The following is a 19,023-nucleotide window of genomic DNA, read 5'->3' on the forward strand; positions in this document are numbered from 1 at the left end:
ACGAGATTATATTATATAGAACAAATAAATAATAATAACAAGTTGTCCCTATAAAAGAGTGGAATCTTTATATGGTTGGTGAAACTGAATGTCACAAGGCTGTTCTGTCAGCGTATCCATACTTGCAGATTATGAGGCTAGAATTACTCTACAACCATTGACTTGTCTTTCAGTACGGCCTTGGAGCAAGGCTCAGCAGTGTTCTGCGTCTAGATCTAGGGCCGGATCAATCAACTCCAGGTTATGATGTTGCCCCACTACATTTGAAAACATCATAGATGTATAAATATATATAGAGAGAGAAAGAGAGAGAGAGAGGATCTCTTACAAGAGCTGTCTTCTTACAAGGAAGCTGTCATTTGGCACCATCTTGCCGAGGCAACTAGGCCCGAATTTCCAGGCTCGATCGTAGCGCCACCAGTGGCTACTTTGAGTCCCTTCTATGTCCCTTCTATTGACCAATTAGATTCAATCACTCACATCACTTGCATCAAACAAAATGGCGGTGCCTAGTCAAGACAATCTGATGGATAATCCTGCAGTTGACCGAAATCTGCACATTGAAATCCATGTTGTTTATGAGCGGAATGTCTTGTTCATTACGTGATTTTGATAGGACAATGCATAGACCAGCTTAAATGTAACACCGGAATTCAAGCCTAGTTCGGCAAGAGTGGAAACAGGATTTTTATAGTCAGTTAACGCCCTTGCCCTGGGAACATATTTGGCACAACCTTAACGAACATTACTGTGTTACAACGACGGCCTGTCAATGATCAAGTCAGGACCAGAAAATCCACTGATTGATATCATGATCTTCATCCCATGCAGTCGGGCACCTTACCTCCTGATCGCCACTTACAACCAACTGGGGACCATTTCTAACCTGGACTTGCCACAGGGTTCTCGGCAAACACTTCATCAGTCCAGATGAAAATAATAGTGCATAAGATTGAGTGCGGAAATTTTCTGTGGAAAAATTGTCTAATTTGGCAAAAATAAGAGCTCATAAGTTTTTATGATTTAAAATGCTGCATGTCCTTCATCAAAGTCTAGAATTGACTATAGACAAAGTTATTTGTTAAAGCTGATACAAATGCAACTATTAATAATGAATTTACAAGGGGGGAAAAAATTACCAATGTAATTGGTGGCACTTGCTAGTTTCACTTGTGAATTTCAGTGCTATATTTGTATGTTACCCACTGTAGGCAGAACCAAAGCAAGTAGAGCCCAACTTATCCAAACTGACTGTATGGTACAGAAACAGTAGACGACACACAGCAGTCTTGTTTTAGCATATATACGGTGATATTCCATGAACATTTTAACATGTATCATGTATGAGTGATCGTCGGCAGTTTGCGGATCAATACATTAAGGCAGACCTACTGTTAGAGACAGTCTCGACCAAGCCTGCTAAATCAATAGGTTTGATTAGCCCTGTATTTTCATCACAGGTAAGCATTTTTCTCGAGACACGCTAACTGTTCCCAGTTGTTGGGTCAGCATTATTTCTACCTGTATACACGTCTACATTCACTTAAAAGCTGCCATTATCTACAACAGCGACAATTGAGCAAGAGTTCACAGACAGTTATTAATCAATAGTGCACGCCGCCTCGCTATGCATGGCTGGCTTCGAGGTTTCCGAGGACAGGTTGGAAAGAGACATCGGGTGTGCACGTTCTGATTGGCTGGCTGCATCAGCCGACCCAGTTTTTAGTTTGCGGATATAGGTGTTCTGTGGTTGGGAGTTAGTGAGGGGAATGAGGCAATTATATACAGTGAGCTGGCTGATCGCTGTCTGGAGGACAGCTAACGTCTGGCGCGCTGTTCCTTTGATGTCACCTGGATTAGTATATACAGGTAAGAGGGGTCCCACAGGCGGGCTGGAAAGCTGTCCTTCCTTACGTAGAGTGGAGAAGGGCTAGGGAGGTGTCTTGTATGTAATATGACAGGGTATTGGTGTAATTTATGTGTGTCAATGTTGATACACCTGTAGTGTGGAGTCTTGTCTGGCTGGTGGGAAGGCCTCCATTAATGATTGAGTTTTGTTTCATCACTATTTGTGGCAATGACGGATATTTAATTATGAGGGAAGGTGAGAGTCAGTCGTTATGTTCATAAGCCGGTTATATATAGTTTCCTCCAAAAATAATGTTATTCAGTTCTGAGACGTTTAATTTCAAATTACTGTACTCCTGTGGACAAGTGGATGTCATTTTGTTTGTAAGTTATGAAAGGTTTTCTCACCCTGTGAGTTTGTTTTTTGTTAGATTTAGTTCAACCATAAATGTCAGTGAAACATTTCTATTTCAAAAGTTGAATTGGATTAAATATGGTTCAGTATGGAGTTAAGTTTAAAAACAGTTGGCGTCTACTTGGGACGAGGACATTGAACATATAGTAATCCTGATGCTAGTTAAGTTTGTGTGGGGAGTATCATGTACACGATACATATTTAGAGTTGAAGTGTGTCAGTCTGTCTGGCTGACTGACTGTTCTGCGTGACAACGCCTTCAGACAGGAGAACAGGATTTAAATGAATTGCGTCATAAATATGGCAGTTGGCTGAGTTTACACAAGCTGTGTCTTAACAGCGGATTGTTGAAGGGGCAAGATATGGTGGGAGAGAGGTTTTTTTCTCAATTTCTGTGGTCTGTAGACAGGTGGGTAATCGTAATCACTTGTGTGATCTTACACATTCTTTCAAATGGCGGCAGCTTGGTGACATTGTGCAGTTGTCTGTGATCCTGTCTGGGTCATTGATACACTCCTGTGCAGCATGCATTCGGACTACTCACGACCGCTGGACCCGCATAACTCACTACTGCTGGGTGTCCGTGGTGACAGTTTGGGGGTCAGTGGTGACAGTCGGGGGGGTCCGTGTTGACAGTCAAGTGGTCCTTGGAGACAGTCTAGTGGTACATGGTGACAGTCTCAGGGTCTGGAGTGACAGTCTAGTGGTCCGCGGAGACAGCCTAGTGGTACGTGGTGACAGTCTGGGGGTCCATGGTGACTGTCTAGTGGTCCATGCTGACAGTCTGGTGGTCCATGCTGACAGTCTAGTGGTCAGTGGTGACAGTCTAGTGGTCCATGCTTACTCTGGCAGTCCATGGTGATAGTCTAGTGGTCCATGGTGACAGTCTAGTGGTCCATGGTGACTGTCTAATGGTCCATGGTGACAGTCTAGTAATGGATGGTGACAGTCTGGGTGTCTGTGCAGACTTTTACAATGAACTTATGTAATTTGGAACATTTCATTTATTGGATTTTTGTCTGTCTATATTTACTCCTATGTATATATTTTATCACTTATTGGGGTAGTCTTTTACATTAATCCTTTGTCATCCGCACGATTTTAAAACCTGCATAATTCATTTTATTTTACAAATATTATGCCTCCTTCCTTCATATGAAATAAGGAGTATACATTTCTGTGATCCATCACCTGTAAATTCTGAAGGCAGACTTTGAATAAAGAAAAAAATTAAGTTCTACAAAGCTGACATCGAGTAGGTCACCTTTAACTGGATGGTGCTGTTGGCTTGAAACTTGAACCCAACTGATAGCTTGCCACTTATTTGAATTTTTAAAAACGAATTGAGGACAACCCAGATAAGCAAGTTGATCGTGCAGCCTTGGTAGACATTTCGACCCAGTGAGGTCACACACTTGGGCAGACGGAATCACTCAAGGGACTGTCTCAAGAAGTTTACAAAAATAATTTCTCTCAAGTATTCAAACATCTTGGTGAACGGGCACCAGCTGTATTCATGAATGTTTTTTAGACTACATTCAAGATACAAAGATTCTTGATTCGTGAAGAGATATCATCATGACTACACACGGAAATGAGCCGGAGTGTGTCATGTTTATTGTCTGCCGCAATCAATGTCGTAGTGACTGCTGCTTTTGTTACAAGAACATCAGGGACTCCCCATCCATGACCGCTGTTCTATCAAACTTCTGCTTGCTATTGAATATTGTACACTTTTTCCACCTAAGAGAACATACTGAATGGCTTTTTCATCATCTATTTTTGGCAAGGATATATTAAGACATGGTGGAGTAGGCAAGGATGAGTGACTCGGAGTACCCGGTTCCTACTCACTACCCGCCTGACCCGAGTACCCGGCTCCTACTCACTACCCGCCTGACCCGAGTACCAGGCTCCTACTCACTACCCACCTGACTTGAGTATCCGGCTCCTACTCACTACCCACCTGACCCGAGTACCCGGCTCCTACTCACTACCCACCTGACCCGAATACCCGGTTCCTACTCACTACCCACCTGACCCGAGTACCCGGCTTCTACTCACTACCCACCTGACCCGAGTACCCGGTTCCTACTCACTACCCGCCTGACCCGAATACCCAGTTCCTACTCACTACCCACCTGACCCGAGTACCCGGCTCCTACTCACTACCCGCCTGACCCGAGTACCCGGTTCCTACTCACTACCCACCTGACCCGAGTACCCGGCTCCTACTCCCTACTGCCTGACTCGAGTACCCGGCTCCTACTCACTACCCACCTGACCCGAGTACCCGGCTCCTACTCACTACCCACCTGACCCGAGTACCAGGCTCCTACTCACTACCCACCTGACCCGAGTACCCGGTTCCTACTCACTACCCACCTGACCCGAGTACCCGGTTCCTACTCACTACCCACCTGACCCGAGTACCCAGTTCCTACTCACTATCCGCCTGACCCGAGTACCCAGTTCCTACTCACTATCCGCCTGACCCCAGTTCCCGGCTCCTACTCACTACCCACCTGACCCGAGTACCCGGTTCCTACTCACTACCCACCTGACCCGAGAACTCAGTTCCTACTCACTATCCGCCTGACCCCAGTTCCCGGCTCCTACTCACTACCCACCTGACCCGAGTACCCGAGTTACCCAGGCCAGCCTACCTGGGTTAGACACATGATATTTGGTTCATGACAAATATTCACTTCTGTGGTTATACCGTTTCACTGTAAGTCACTGATGTTAGCATTTCTTTCTGAGTATGCACACATTCCTTCTGACTTTTTTATATTGATTTAAGATATAGCTTCAGTCAACTTCAGTGTATGCATGATCCCATTGTTTTATATGTGTATCTATATACCTTCTGCCAGGGTTTCGGTAAAATAATTCCCAATTGGACATTTAGTAACCATCTCTTGAGACCTACAGCAGGTACCCGGGTTGGGTCGGGTAATAAGAGGTTGGTTACCCATGTAGTAAATTTGGACCCCAGTATTGGTATTTGAAATTAAGCATGAAAGGGAAGAATTTCTATAGCTATTACTATAGCCACTAATCTCAATGACCCTACAACAGACCTCAATGTCGAACACTGGCATGTGTATATGTTATTTTAAATGAATAGTTTACAATAGTTCAGACAATAGTTCAAAATGAATACTTTGTTGTCAGGTGTGAAAATGGATAGATTGTTTGATGGTGCTCAGTAGTTTTGTTTGTTGGATACAGCTGGGAAAATGATAAATTGTTCCCCCCAAACTTTGTATACACCCCCATACAAGTCAAATGGATGCTCCTGTATCCAATTCATTTCTTTACACCAACAGTTTCTGTGATATCTTTAATGTTGTGTTTTACACAAGTAATAAGGGTTGTTTATGATTGCCTTTTTCACCTACCTTTTTGTATACCTTTGGTAATCAGCCACACTTGATCCTTCATCGTTAATTGTATGTTTTTTATTTACATTTCCAATTTTGTTCCAGGTCAGTGGCATGGAGAGTGTATGAAAGAAGCTGCTGTCAGTGCCGTGGATAATCTTAATGTGTGCAGGAGTTGAACAAGACATATGGATTAATGGCTTAATTTCATACAGGAAGTACCGTAGGTTCACTTATTCACATGATCCAGGTAAGCTATGATCCATTATTCTCCCTAAACCCTGAATGGTGTATGCACATTTCTCAACAGCGTATATAGGGAGACTTCTAGGACTATTTGTGGGCGTGTCTTCTATCCGTATTGATTGTTAGTGAAGGAAGTTTGCTGTGTTAAAGCCACACTGGACAAACCCGTAGATCCGAACTTGTGCTGGCTTGGTGATCGCAAGCTCGCGTCTACGTGTCTGTGTTGCTGTGGAAACAATCAAAACACAGGTCCACATATTGTCGTTAGTCATTTGCATATTCAGTGGTGCACACATTGGAAAAGTTGAGTCAATGGGTTTATCAATATGGTAAATGGACCATCCATAAGGCTGTCTGGCATAAATTAGTCTCATATCGATTGTCTTCAATACATTGAGTTGCTTTTTTCTTTCTAAAGTGCAAGATGATTTCATGATTTGAATTTCATTCTTGATGTCGTTATGGAATGCCTGATTTAGGCAAGAGTTTGGGTTTGATTTATCGTGGAGGTTTTTCATTGGTTGTCACTTTGCGAAGAGGTATCTGGTTGGCCACAAGGATGCTCATGAATATTCGTGTTCTCGGACTGAGGTAGTAGGTTGTATAGTTGAGAACTACACCCATTATAGGAGCACTGTACAACCTTCTAGCTTTCCCTGAGACATGACTCACAACTGTGGCGTCACCATGACGCACTGCAACATCTACGACGCTTTCCAGCAACAGTAAGTCACCGGAAAGGAAAAAAAACCTCAGCGCTGTACTTCTATCTATAGCCAGATTTGAAAATGGAAAAATGTTAAATGATTCAGGAATTTATTTGGTATTTCAAACTAAGTGCCTTTAGCAGGCAGTTTTGAAAACAATTTTGATATTGTTAAAAATTGTATTTTTTTAATGTTTATATTTTTCGTAAATATTGAGGAACTGGGATTGATTTATTTTCAAATTGGGAATTTTACATCATTTGCTGCCTTGGGCCTCTGACCAGGTCTCGATAAATCCCTGTGATTCTAGTTTATTATTCTGCAACTGGTTTGTTAAATGCTTGCTCTGATTGGTTGCGTCCAGCTTGAAGGAGTCAGCGGTTCCAAACAGTCAGTTACAGCATATTGCTTCAAAATTCAAAATTTCTAACTTATCATTTACAACTTTTTTATACTAAACTTGGTGAATTCATATCCATCCCATCAATCCTAAATATCTGATCATGGAACAGAATATTTCTATAAATATAATTCTATAAATATTAATACTTTCATCATAACCAAATGCATTGTGTTATTACACAATACATTATTTTTGTCATTTGATGCATTTTATTGTTATATTATACGTTATCATGAGGCCCATCGTATTACATTATTACACAATGCATTAATAAATGAATATATTTCATGCAGTGGCCGCAGACATTAATATTTTGAGTATGTGTCATTTCATGATCTCATTATATTCCTGACTAGTGTATTGCAAGCAGTATTCACGAATTGATTATGATCTCCCGCCATTGGCCTACAGGATAATAGTTAGTTGTCAGGCAAATAGTGTCTGGGGTCTGCCATAGTCAAGGGTACATAATTGCTTATGAATTCCTTAATCTATACTATATTACGTATGATCAATTGTTTCTATAGAAGTCTGAATCTGTCCCCGTCATTGTCTTTGTGTCTACGAGAAACAAAGATTTCAACATCAATACATGTCCTTTTCATTGAAAGCTGAATCTTGTTACATAGGATATGGGGACCACCTCCTGGTCTAGTGGTAGAGCGTCCGCCCAGAGAGTGGAAGGTCAGGGATTCGATCCTGGTTGTGTCATACCAAAAGACGTTAAAATATGGTACTTGTTGTTACCCTACCTGGCGCTGGGCATTAAGTGGCATACACGTCGCAATATAAGTTCAATAATCTTGGAAGGCGATGTTTAACACCATTTCACCTCACCTCACCTTCCTCACCTCACCTCACCTTCCTCAACTCGCCTCACCTTCCTAACCTTATCTCAACTTAGGAAAGGTTGGCAAATGTTTACATAGACTTGAATGATTGACTATGAATATTAATGTGGCTAAAACCTTGAATTCATAATGTTGAGAAGGTATTTGGAATGTCCCTCCGGGCCGTGGACTAAAAGGTCAACCATCTATGAGAGATGTATTCACAACATATGCTATTTCGTAGACAGACAATTCTTGAAATAACAATCATTCCCTTGGCTGTTTTTGAAAATCTACTCGATCCAAATTTTGCTATCCTCAGTTGATGGTATATTCCGTTAACCGTGACTGAAATTTGGAGTTTTGGACTGAAACTGAGACATATTCTTTAGGGTAGTCATTAACTGTTAGGTAGGGTAGCCTTGTGGTTGAAGCATTGGCTTGTCAAGCTGTAGACCCGGGTTCAATTCCCCCACATGATGTGAAGCCCATTTCTGGTGTCCCCTGCCATGATATTGCTGGAATATTGCTAAAAGTGGCATAAAACAATACTCATGCACTACATTATACGATTTGAATTCACAGACAGTGTGAACAGGCCCTCTTGAAGAGCTTCCTCTAGATGTTTTTCTACTGTGTCAGTAGGGGTTAATTAGGTCATGGAATTGCAGCTAATTAGGTCATTGGCCACACTGTCGGGATGTGGCTCAGAATGTCTTCCATCTTGTGATTTTATATATATATATACGATATCACTAATTTGCTCAATTTCGGTATTACAAAATGTTTTGAAGATCCAAGCAAACAGGTTATAACATAAAGAAATAAACAGGCTAAGTCTTTCAACAATTTGAAAATGTCAGTCTTTAGACTATTGTGTAGCAGTACATTTATTTGATTGTTATGAAATGCAGACTTTGTTGTGTATATATAAACGTCAACCTTGTCGCTATAGTGTATACAGTGTGTATACACCAAGAAATATTGAACACTCACCCAGTGTATACATCCCTGCACACAAGCTACTGTATAGCAGTGGCAATCACCTATATAGCTCAGCACTCTAGTTGATCTATTTATATTCCCAGTCAATAATTGATGTATCATATACATAACCCTACATAGCATAACCTCAGTATAATGCTAGCCTCATTATAAGAACATTAATTCTAAAGAGAAACACATGGTGTAATTACATTGTATTTAGTTACTGATGGTGGTGGTGTCTTACTTTAAGGAGTCTTGTCTCTTATGACTGAGAGTTAAAGTGATCAAGAGATTGACATTTGTATTTCATTACATCTCTAGATATCATAATCCCTGTCCATTTAATAGACCAGTATTGTGTGTCAGACACTGACTGTAGGTAGGCAAGACACTAGAGTCTTTAGGTGGTGAATAGACCAGTATTGTGTCAGACACTGACTGTAGGTAGGCAAGACACTAGAGTCTTTAGGTGGTGAATAGACCAGTATTGTGTCAGACACTGACTGTAGGTAGGCAAGACACTGGAGTCTTTAGGTGGTGAATAGACCAGTATTGTGTCAGACACTGACTGTAGGTAGGCAAGACACTGGAGTCTTTAGGTGGTGAATAGACCAGTATTGTGTCAGACACTGACTGTAGGTAGGCAAGACACTAGAGTCTTTAGGTGGTGAATAGACCGGTATTGTGTCAGACACTGACTGTAGGTAGGCAAGACACTAGAGTCTTTAGGTGGTGAATAGACCAGTATTGTGTGTCAGACACTGACTGTAGGTAGGCAAGACACTAGAGTCTTTAGGTGGTGAATAGACCAGTATTGTGTGTCAGACACTGACTGTAGGTAGGCAAGACACTAGAGTCTTTAGGTGGTGAATAGACCAGTATTGTGTCAGACACTGACTGTAGGTAGGCAAGACACTTGAGTCTTTAGGTGGTGAATAGACCAGTATTGTGTCAGACACTGACTGTAGGTAGGCAAGACACTAGAGTCTTTAGGTGGTGAATAGACCAGTATTGTGTGTCAGACACTGACTGTAGGTAGGCAAGACACTAGAGTCTTTAGGTGGTGAATAGACCGGTATTGTGTCAGACACTGACTGTAGGTAGGCAAGACACTAGAGTCTTTAGGTGGTGAATAGACCAGTATTGTGTCAGACACTGACTGTAGGTAGGCAAGACACTAGAGTCTTTAGGTGGTGAATAGACCAGTATTGTGTCAGACACTGACTGTAGGTAGGCAAGACACTGGAGTCTTTAGGTGGTGAATAGACCGGTATTGTGTCAGACACTGACTGTAGCTAAGCAAGACACTTGAGTCTTTAGGTGGTGAATAGACCAGTATAGTGTCAGACACTGACTGTAGGTAGGCAAGACACTAGAGTCTTTAGGTGGTGAATAGACCAGTATTGTGTCAGACACTGACTGTAGGTAGGCAAGACACTAGAGTCTTTAGGTGGTGAATAGACCGGTATTGTGTCAGACACTGACTGTAGGTAGGCAAGACACTGGAGTCTTTAGGTGCTGAATAGACTGGTATTGTGTCAGACACTGACTGTAGCTAAGCAAGACACTAGAGTCTTTAGGTGCTGAATAGACCATTATAGTGTCAGACACTGACTGTAGGTAGGCAAGACACTTGAGTCTTTAGGTGGTGAATAGACCAGTGTCATGTTTAAGATATTGACTGCATAGGTATGCATGACACCTGACTTTTTAACTGGTGATTTACCCGCCATTATGTCTCAGACACCGGTCGCTGTCATATTGCTTGAATATTTCCGAATGTGGCATTAACAAACCAAAAGTGATTCTGTATTTAGTGAAAACACCAATATGTTGTTGATAGCCATGTGAGTCTTTCAGTTACCAATGATATTGCCTGTTGTTGCTTGTTTAATAAATTTTGTAAATGCAAGCACACCTTCTGTATTTGTATCTGAGACCAGACATTCCAATTGGTAAGCTCTGGGAATATCTTCTTGTGATATAATGACTTTGTTCATTTTGGAAATACAATTGAAAATAATTATTTGGTGAGGCGATTAGCTGCATCACTATTGCTGCACTCTTAACTGATGTTTTCTCTTGCTTACAGGATGAAGAGTCTTCAAGGTCTACCTGGTTGTCATGGTGACAGATAACACAGGTGAGTCCACAGCTTGAGATATCTTTGTACAAAGGCTGTCAAATATCTGACTGAGGGACAAAAAGAATATTTTTTAATAGGAGCATGGCTAGATAGAGACCAGCGAAACATCTTTCCACATTTCCATGGCATCCGGAATCACACACTGACTGACTCAATCACTCACTGGCTCCTTCAGTAAGTTCAGTGCAGTGAGCTACAGTGCCTTTGACAATCACAGACAGTTTGTGGAGAATCCAGTAATCTGATACCCTGCCTCAACTCTTCCACCTCACAGCTCTGTCCTGTTGACAACCATGGCCCGTCACAGTCCATTAGACAGAAGGTCAAGTTAGGCCAGATTAGAGATTTTCCAAGGGAATACAATATATTTGTGATGCAAACTTAGTTCCTCTCATACAGGCCAGGCACCTTTTTTGTTGATGTGTTGTTATGTGAGTCAAGCTCGGCAGAGGGTAAGGAAATCTGGAATGTCTGCTGACCACACCTTACTGACCTCCTGGGAGTTGCAACAGTCTGACAAAACATGATCCTCCTTGATAGGCACATTGCACTGGAGTACATTCAGTGAGGTGTCTCTTCTGCTTAAAACCCTGACTTACCAATGAAGAACCGGATCAGAATAGGTCTTTGGCAACCCATGCTTGCCGTAAGAGGCGACTAACGGGATTGGGTGGTCAGGCTCGGTGACTTGGTTGGTGCATGTCATCGTATCTTAATTGCATGGATCGATGCTCATGATGTCAATCATTGGTTTGTCTGGTCCAGACTCGATTATTTACAGACCGCCTTCATATATTTGGAATATTGCTGAGTGCAACGTTAAACAATGACGAACAAAAGTGTAATAATGCTAGAATATTGCCATTTGGCAAATGAGCCCCAATACACATAAAGAGAATGGTTGAAGCTATTGGTAATTCTAGAGATTCAATGTTGGGGATGAATCTCTAGAAACTTTCGGTGGTCGGGGAACACAACCTGAACATGGCAAGTGTTGAAGGCTTAGTGCGTCTCAACATGACCGGAAAGAGACACATCATATCAATGATTGCGACAGCATGGATGAGACAGCCTAACTCATTGCTCAACTGTCACGTGGATCTCAGGGTATGTGTCCATCATTCTTGCTCAGGTTGTGATGGTTTTCTATGCTGTAATGAGGACTATGGTTGTTTGCCAGTCCTGAGTTGTGACAATGTTGTGAATGATCCGAACTGATGGATCTGGTGTGGGAGCGGGCCGCTGACTTCACCATTATCTGGACAACATGCCATCTGTGATGCAGGGAATTGCTTGGAAGACATCTTGACGTTTCGAAGTCATTAAAACACACATTTACTACAGAGTATTCGCCACTTTTTTATGAGCAAGTAAAAGTTTTACAATGTGGTTGGCAGTTGTGATGCAGATGATGATTGTGTCCTCTGTGAAAACAAATATAAATAGGATAGAAAAAAATAATATTCACGATGTGAGTGTTGATTTGGTTACTGCTTCAAGACAATTTTTTCTCTGAAGGAAGAAAAAACACACATCTGTCATGGAATTTTGTTTATAAACCTGACGCAAAATTGTTTTCTAACAATATTTTATGAAACAAATTAGTCATAACTTTAAATCCCCCTTACAATCCCCATCCATTCCCTCCTGTCCCATCCAATCACCACCCATTCCATCCCATACAATCACCACCCATTCCATCCCATCCAATCACCACCCTTTCACCCCATCCAATCACCACCCATTCCATCCCATCCAATCACCACCCATTCCATCCCATCCAATCACCACCCATTCCATCCCATCCAATCACCACCCATACCATCCCATCCCATCAGCACCCATCCCATCCCATCCCATCAGCACCCACTCCATCCCATCCAATCACCACTCATTCCATCCCATCCAATCAGCAGAATGGTCAGTTGTTTTCTATCAAATATCACAATCAATAGAAGACTGGAGTAACAGTAGGGCTGTTCATGGTCATGTTGTAGGGCTGCCAATATCCTGTAGCCATTGCAGATATGTCTTACCTTCTTTTCTCAATGAAACAGTTCTTAAGAGAAAGAACCAACCTCCACAACTTGTGTTCCACAAATAGATGTTGTTCTGTTTATTTCCTGCTGATTAATGTATAAAGATAGTAAACATGGGTACACAGAATCAGCAACTTTAGTAGCAGTAGAAATAATTTTAGTCCACTAGTCCTTATAATGATATAGCGAAACCCTTAAATATGGCCAATTTCTACTAGTCTGTATGATCTTAATTATTGGCACTTCGGCAAGGACTACAGGACTAGTGCTAGGTTTCTAACGCTGTTTAGGCTAAAGTCCATGGCACAAGTCTTGTAGAGTTTCTAGTGTAGAAAGATCAGCTTTTCCCAGTCCATACACCAAGACTATCTACTGAAAACAGTGCTGTATGCAAGTCCAGGCTACTTGTGGACTCTAAGTTATTGACCCTCACTGGGGATGGGGATACGTATCGTATCACATGGTACCACTGGTACTGTTGAATATCCCTACACACACACTGCTGAATCGGCAGTATCGGACACAGCTGTCTCCAGGCCAATCTACTGCAAACGTCCGTAATAGTGCTGATTCATCATATTGATCGTGGCGGTGGCTGCGAAGCTCGCTTTTGTAGATTCCTCCTCGCAGCAACGTCAGCGCGATCATTTCTATATTCAACGTCGGGGGCGTCAAATTAACCGTAGTCATTCACCCACTGACATGATCTTCCAAGGCCAGAGCTTGCCTGCAACAGAAGGCATGCTTGTTCAATAATCTACACACAGACAGAGAGAGGGAAAATGTAGTTGTTTGACGGGATGGATGCCCTGGCCTGACTAGCAGTATATAGACATCATTGGCAGATATCCCTGACAGGCTGTCCGAGGCCGTACTGGCGGAGGCAAAGGGAAAAAAAGGCCAAGAAAAGTAAGGATGTTAGAGAAAATGGGGAAAGATTCATTTGGGAAAAGGAATAAGAAGGGGGAGGACACTGATGGAGATTGGGAGGGGCATTGTTCAGATGGAAGGGGCACTGAAGGAGATGGAAGGGGCATTGGTGGAGGAGGGAGGTGCATTGGTGGAGGAGGGAGGTGCATTGGTGGAGGAGGGAGGTGCATTGGTGGAGGAGGGAGGGACATTGGTGGAGGTGGGTGGGGCACTGGTGGAGGAGGGAGGGGCATTGGTGGAGGAGGGAGGGACATTGGTGGAGGAGGGTGGGGCACTGGTGGAGGAGGGAGGGACATTGGTGGAGGTGGGAGGGGCATTGGTGGAGGAGGGAGGTGCATTGGTAGAGATGGGGGGAAGGGGCATTGTTGGAGGAGGGAGGGGCATTGTTCAGATGGAAGGGGCACTGAAGGAGATGGAAGGGGCATTGGTGGAGGAGGGAGGTGCATTCGTGGAGGAGGGAGGTGCATTGGTGGAGGAGGGAGGGACATTGGTGGAGGTGGGTGGGGCACTGGTGGAGGAGGGAGGGGCGGGCATTGGTGGAGGAGGATGGGGCACTGGTGGAGGAGGGAGGAGCATTGGTGGAGGAGGGAGGGGCATTGGTGGAGGAGGGAGGTGCATTGGTAGAGATGGGGGGAAGGGGCATTGTTGGAGGAGGGAGGGGCATTGTTGGAGGAGGGAGGGGCATTGGTGGAGGTGGGAGGGATATTGGTGGAGATGGAAGGGACATTGGTGGAGATGGAAGGGGCACTGGTGGTGGTTGGAGGGGCACTGGTAGAGGTGGTAGGGACATTGGTGGAGGTGGGAGGGACATTGGTGGAGATGGATGGGGCACTGGTGGTGGTTGGAGGGGCACTGGTAGAGGTGGAAGGGGCACTGGTGGAGGTGGAAGGGGCACTGGTGGAGGTGGGAGGGGCACTGGTTGAGGAGGAAGGGACACTGGTGGAGATGGAAGGGGCACTGGTGGTGGTTGGAGGGGCACTGGTTGAGGAGGAAGGGGCACTGGTTGAGGTTGGATGGGCACTAGTTGAGGAGGAAGGGGCACTGGTGGAGATGGAAGGGGCACTGGTGGTGGTTGGAGGGGCACTGGTTGAGGAGGAAGGGGCACTGGTTGAGGTTGGATGGGCACTGGTTGAGGAGGAAGGGGCGGGGCACTGGTTGAGGAGGAAGGGACACTGGTAGAGATGGAAGGGGCACTGGTAGAGGAGAAGGGGCACTGGTGGAGGTGGAAGGGGCACTTGTAGAGGAGAAAGGGGCACTGGTAGAGGAGGAAGGGACACTGGTGGAGGAGGAAGGGGCACTGGTAGAGGAGGAAGGGACACTGGTGGAGGTGGGAGGGGCACTGGTAGAGGAGGAAGGGACACTGGTGGAGGAGGAAGGGGCACTGGTAGAGGAGGAAGGGGCACTGGTGGAGATGAAGGGACTGATGAAGATGGAAGGCAGTGATTAAGGCAAGCCTATGTGTTGCTGTATGACTGAAGAAGGGCACTGATGACAGTAAGGGCTCTGTTCTAAGACACACCGTCTGTGGCAGACATGAACAGTCTCTCTGCCATCTGACATTACTGGCCACTACATTGATCTGCCCAGCTGTCACAACGATTATCATTAGAGGGATAAACTAAACAGTTGTCTTCTACACATCAGGAGTATAGATTTCACACATATATTCACTGATTTGCTTACAGTGGTATTGAATTATCCATTTGTCTGAAGTGAAATAGGTGATTTATCAAACCCTCAGCCATGTGATACACATCAGTGGTACAATGTCCTTATATCAAAGTATATTTAATAGTAAGGCAAGGTGAGGTGAGGTGAGGTGAAATGGGCTTTTACTATTAGTTCAAGATTATTGCTCTTGAATAGCGACATACATGCATACGTGTGTGTGTGTGTGTGTGTGTGTGTATGCATGCATGTGTGCGGCTGCTTGTACTAGTTCGAACTAATGCCGATTTTATAGTGCTAGCTCACTGAGATACAGATACCATGCCGCTGTTTAACATGAAAACCCCCTTCAGACACAGCATACTGACTCCGAGCAGACTCATGTTATGGTACAATACAGCCAGGGATCAAACCACTGACTTTCCACTCCCCCTACACCGGCTAACTTTCAGCATATTTTGGAAAAAAACATTCTCATCCCTTGACGCGCTTTTTTATAATGAAATATAGTTCCGAGAAGTGTTAAACCAAATTCAATCACTCCCTCATGGCCACATTTTATACATCGGAAGGAAACTCTACCATAAACTAAATGAACAAACACACTTTCTGCTGGGCCACAGGTGTTGCTGTGAAGCTGATGTCTGGCTCAGAGGACAATTACAAGCATTCAGTAATACCATCTGCACCAGTTATAAACCTATCAGTTTGAGGTCACAAGGTTCGACATTAACTATTTATCAATATGACAGCTTGGTAAGCCTGTTTGCTTTGGGTATTACAAATTGAATATCTGTGAGCCCTTGCTCCACAACTTTGTCTTTTAACTGATTTTGTGGGTGTGTCATCGGAACAGTTAAACGTAGTAACAGAAAATATCAAAGGAGGTGCTTAAAGATGAGATGTTTTCACATAGACGGATGAGATTGATATTGATCATCATATTATTTTGACATAGCTGTATACCATTAGCTTCGTCTTTTGAATTTAGGTGTCAGCTTGAGCTTCATCAAAACTTCTCAACAGAACACCTGATTCTTTCTTAATACGACAAGACATGCCACGACAGATTAACTATAGTAATAGGAAAGAATCAGGTGTTCTTTAACTTCTTTTGTGTAGTATAGCTAGAATGTTGCACACACACACACACACACACACACACACACACACACACACACACACACACACACACACACACACACACACACACACACAGAGAGTAGATTACTAATGTCACATCACAAGGGGATGAATATGTTAGATATCATGTTGCCATGGAGAAAACGTCTTAATGCCCTGATCTGTTGTGTTCTGACATCACTTAACCTAAGTGCGACATGATGACAGGATGCTATCACCTTTAGTCATTCAACAACGCTCTCGAATGACCGCACATAAGAACCACTTCACAAACAATCAAACCAATCGCGCTATAAGGTCATGGCTTGAGCCAAAAACCCTCAGGTAAAACTGGTTATCAGCGTTCTGGATTATTGTTTCGTTTTCTTGAAATAGCCTTGATTTTGAGAGTATCTGATCTCTACATTTTACCAAGGAGTGTGTATTTGAAATCACCAAAACAGCATGAAAGGCCTTGAAGTTAAACTTCATCATAGTTACTTTTGACAAACATTTTTATGTTGTCATTTCTTTTTCATCAAAAGGTTGTTGAACTGTCAAAAAAGACTTGCAGCCGATCATTGATGAGATCTATTTTAGTTATAGATTGAGAGTTACTTCCTTGAGTATAGGGTAGATCTTGTTCAAAGGAAAATTACCAATGTGGCCCTGTGCCTTCGTCCAGCCAGCCATGCACATGATAATTATGTATGACTTCTATTTAGGTGATTCTATGCTAAATTTAAGAAATTATGGCTTTAATTTGGTTATTATCTTTGTTACGAAATGCCATGAAAGTGTAAAACACGGAAATTATGAAAGGCCTTGCATTTGAGTGAAGCATGATCTACTCACATGTATGCATGTCTCATTGGGTGTTCCTATTATTCTTTGGGTATATTCAAACTGCTTAGGTAAGGTCTATTTGGATTTTTAAATATCCTCGTGTTATGGGTTTTTGGACACTTTTGAATATTCACAACTTTGTCACTAATCACATGAACAACTGTAAAACATCTCACTCACTCACATAAGCAAACTTTATCTTAAAAATAACCCATCATCACATAGCTGGAATATTGCTGAGTGCGGTGTTATACATCAAACAAACAAACATCATGTGTTCTTACAAGAAGGGTGCCATCTCGAAAGCGACATTTGTATAAGTATAAGCGTGTGTGGTGTGTGTGCGTGTGTGCGTGTGGTGTGTGTGTGTGTTTGTATGCGTGTGTGTGTGTGCGTGTGGTGTGGTGTGTGTGTGTGTGTGTGTGCATGCATGCGTGTGTGTGTGTGTGTGTGCGTGCATGCGTGTGGTGTGGTGTGTGAGTGTGAGATGCTGCACACAGCTTGTAAAGATCGGTAAGGTAGTATGGTGTTCGAGTACCAGGTTGTTTGATAATGTTATAATGCAACAGATGAAATAACCAGTTTATCAATGTGATCCTGTTTGATCAATATTACCCTCTTCTATCATTGTCCTGTTTTACATGCATCAAAGAAGCAGTTTCGTTAATCAAAACTAACACCAATCTTTAAAGTCATTCAAGGAGGTAAATATTAATGGTCCTAACCTAGGGTCATCTGAGTAGTACAGTGTTAAACTGGAATCCTCTCCTCTGAGACCTCAATAGAAGAGTGTCCTTCCTGCCGTCTTTTACCATGTGTTTGACTTAAAGTGCTATCCTTACTTAAAAGATGTCTGCTATACGGATTCATCTTCGGATGCTATTTTCCTGAAAACCTATTGACAGTAGGCTCATGCTCTTCCTAACAGACAGACACTTAACCGACGCCACTATGCAAATTTGGTACACATCTGAGAGAATCCCCCAAAGCATGATGGCTGCTTTAGTGTTGGCCCATAGTTTGAACACAGCACTTAGCGGTGCTTAAATCATTGCACTCGTTAGGCGGAGCTGGATTCATTCCTTTTTACGATAGCACAGAAGCTTTGATCTTGAAGAACTGTCGATGTGGTCACATCAAAATGGCACTCGAAGCTCGTGTTGTAAGAGTAACTCCGCGACCTGACAGACTCGAGTCTCGGTGACGGTAATGCCACCAGTCGACCCTGAAATTGATTAATGAATCTATCAGTATTAAATATAACCGCCATAATCGTGGCTGTAGGTTGGTCACGTCAGGGTTCAGTCTCAAGTTTCATAACGCTGTAATATGTTAAGCTACTTCTTGAAATGATAATAAAGGCTTATTATCTAAAACAATGTGGAAATTATCAAGTTGGTCATAAATCCTGGGCTGAAACTGGGCTGAGGCTTTGTGATGAGAGGATAGC

At 43.1% G+C, this 19,023-nt stretch overlaps 1 protein-coding gene across 11 annotated transcripts in view; it reads left to right on the forward strand.

The window, feature by feature from the left end:
- Positions 1-19,023, forward strand: part of LOC124147998 — a 434,301-nt gene that overhangs the window by 408,174 nt on the left and 7,104 nt on the right. For 10 of the 11 annotated variants that reach the window (XM_048398395.1, XM_048398387.1, XM_048398385.1 and 7 more), the window contains 2 exons: positions 5,755-5,899; positions 10,915-10,965. The gene's annotated coding sequence lies outside the window, so the exon portion shown is untranslated. Of the gene's footprint in view, positions 1-1,678; positions 1,870-5,754; positions 5,900-10,914; positions 10,966-19,023 lie in introns of those variants that run through there. The other variant, XM_048398396.1, reaches the window with a different exon arrangement.

This window comes from Haliotis rufescens, unplaced genomic scaffold (genome assembly GCF_023055435.1).
Source record: "Haliotis rufescens isolate VD_foot unplaced genomic scaffold, xgHalRufe1.0.p SCAF_18, whole genome shotgun sequence".
Taxonomy (NCBI): domain Eukaryota; kingdom Metazoa; phylum Mollusca; class Gastropoda; order Lepetellida; family Haliotidae; genus Haliotis; species Haliotis rufescens.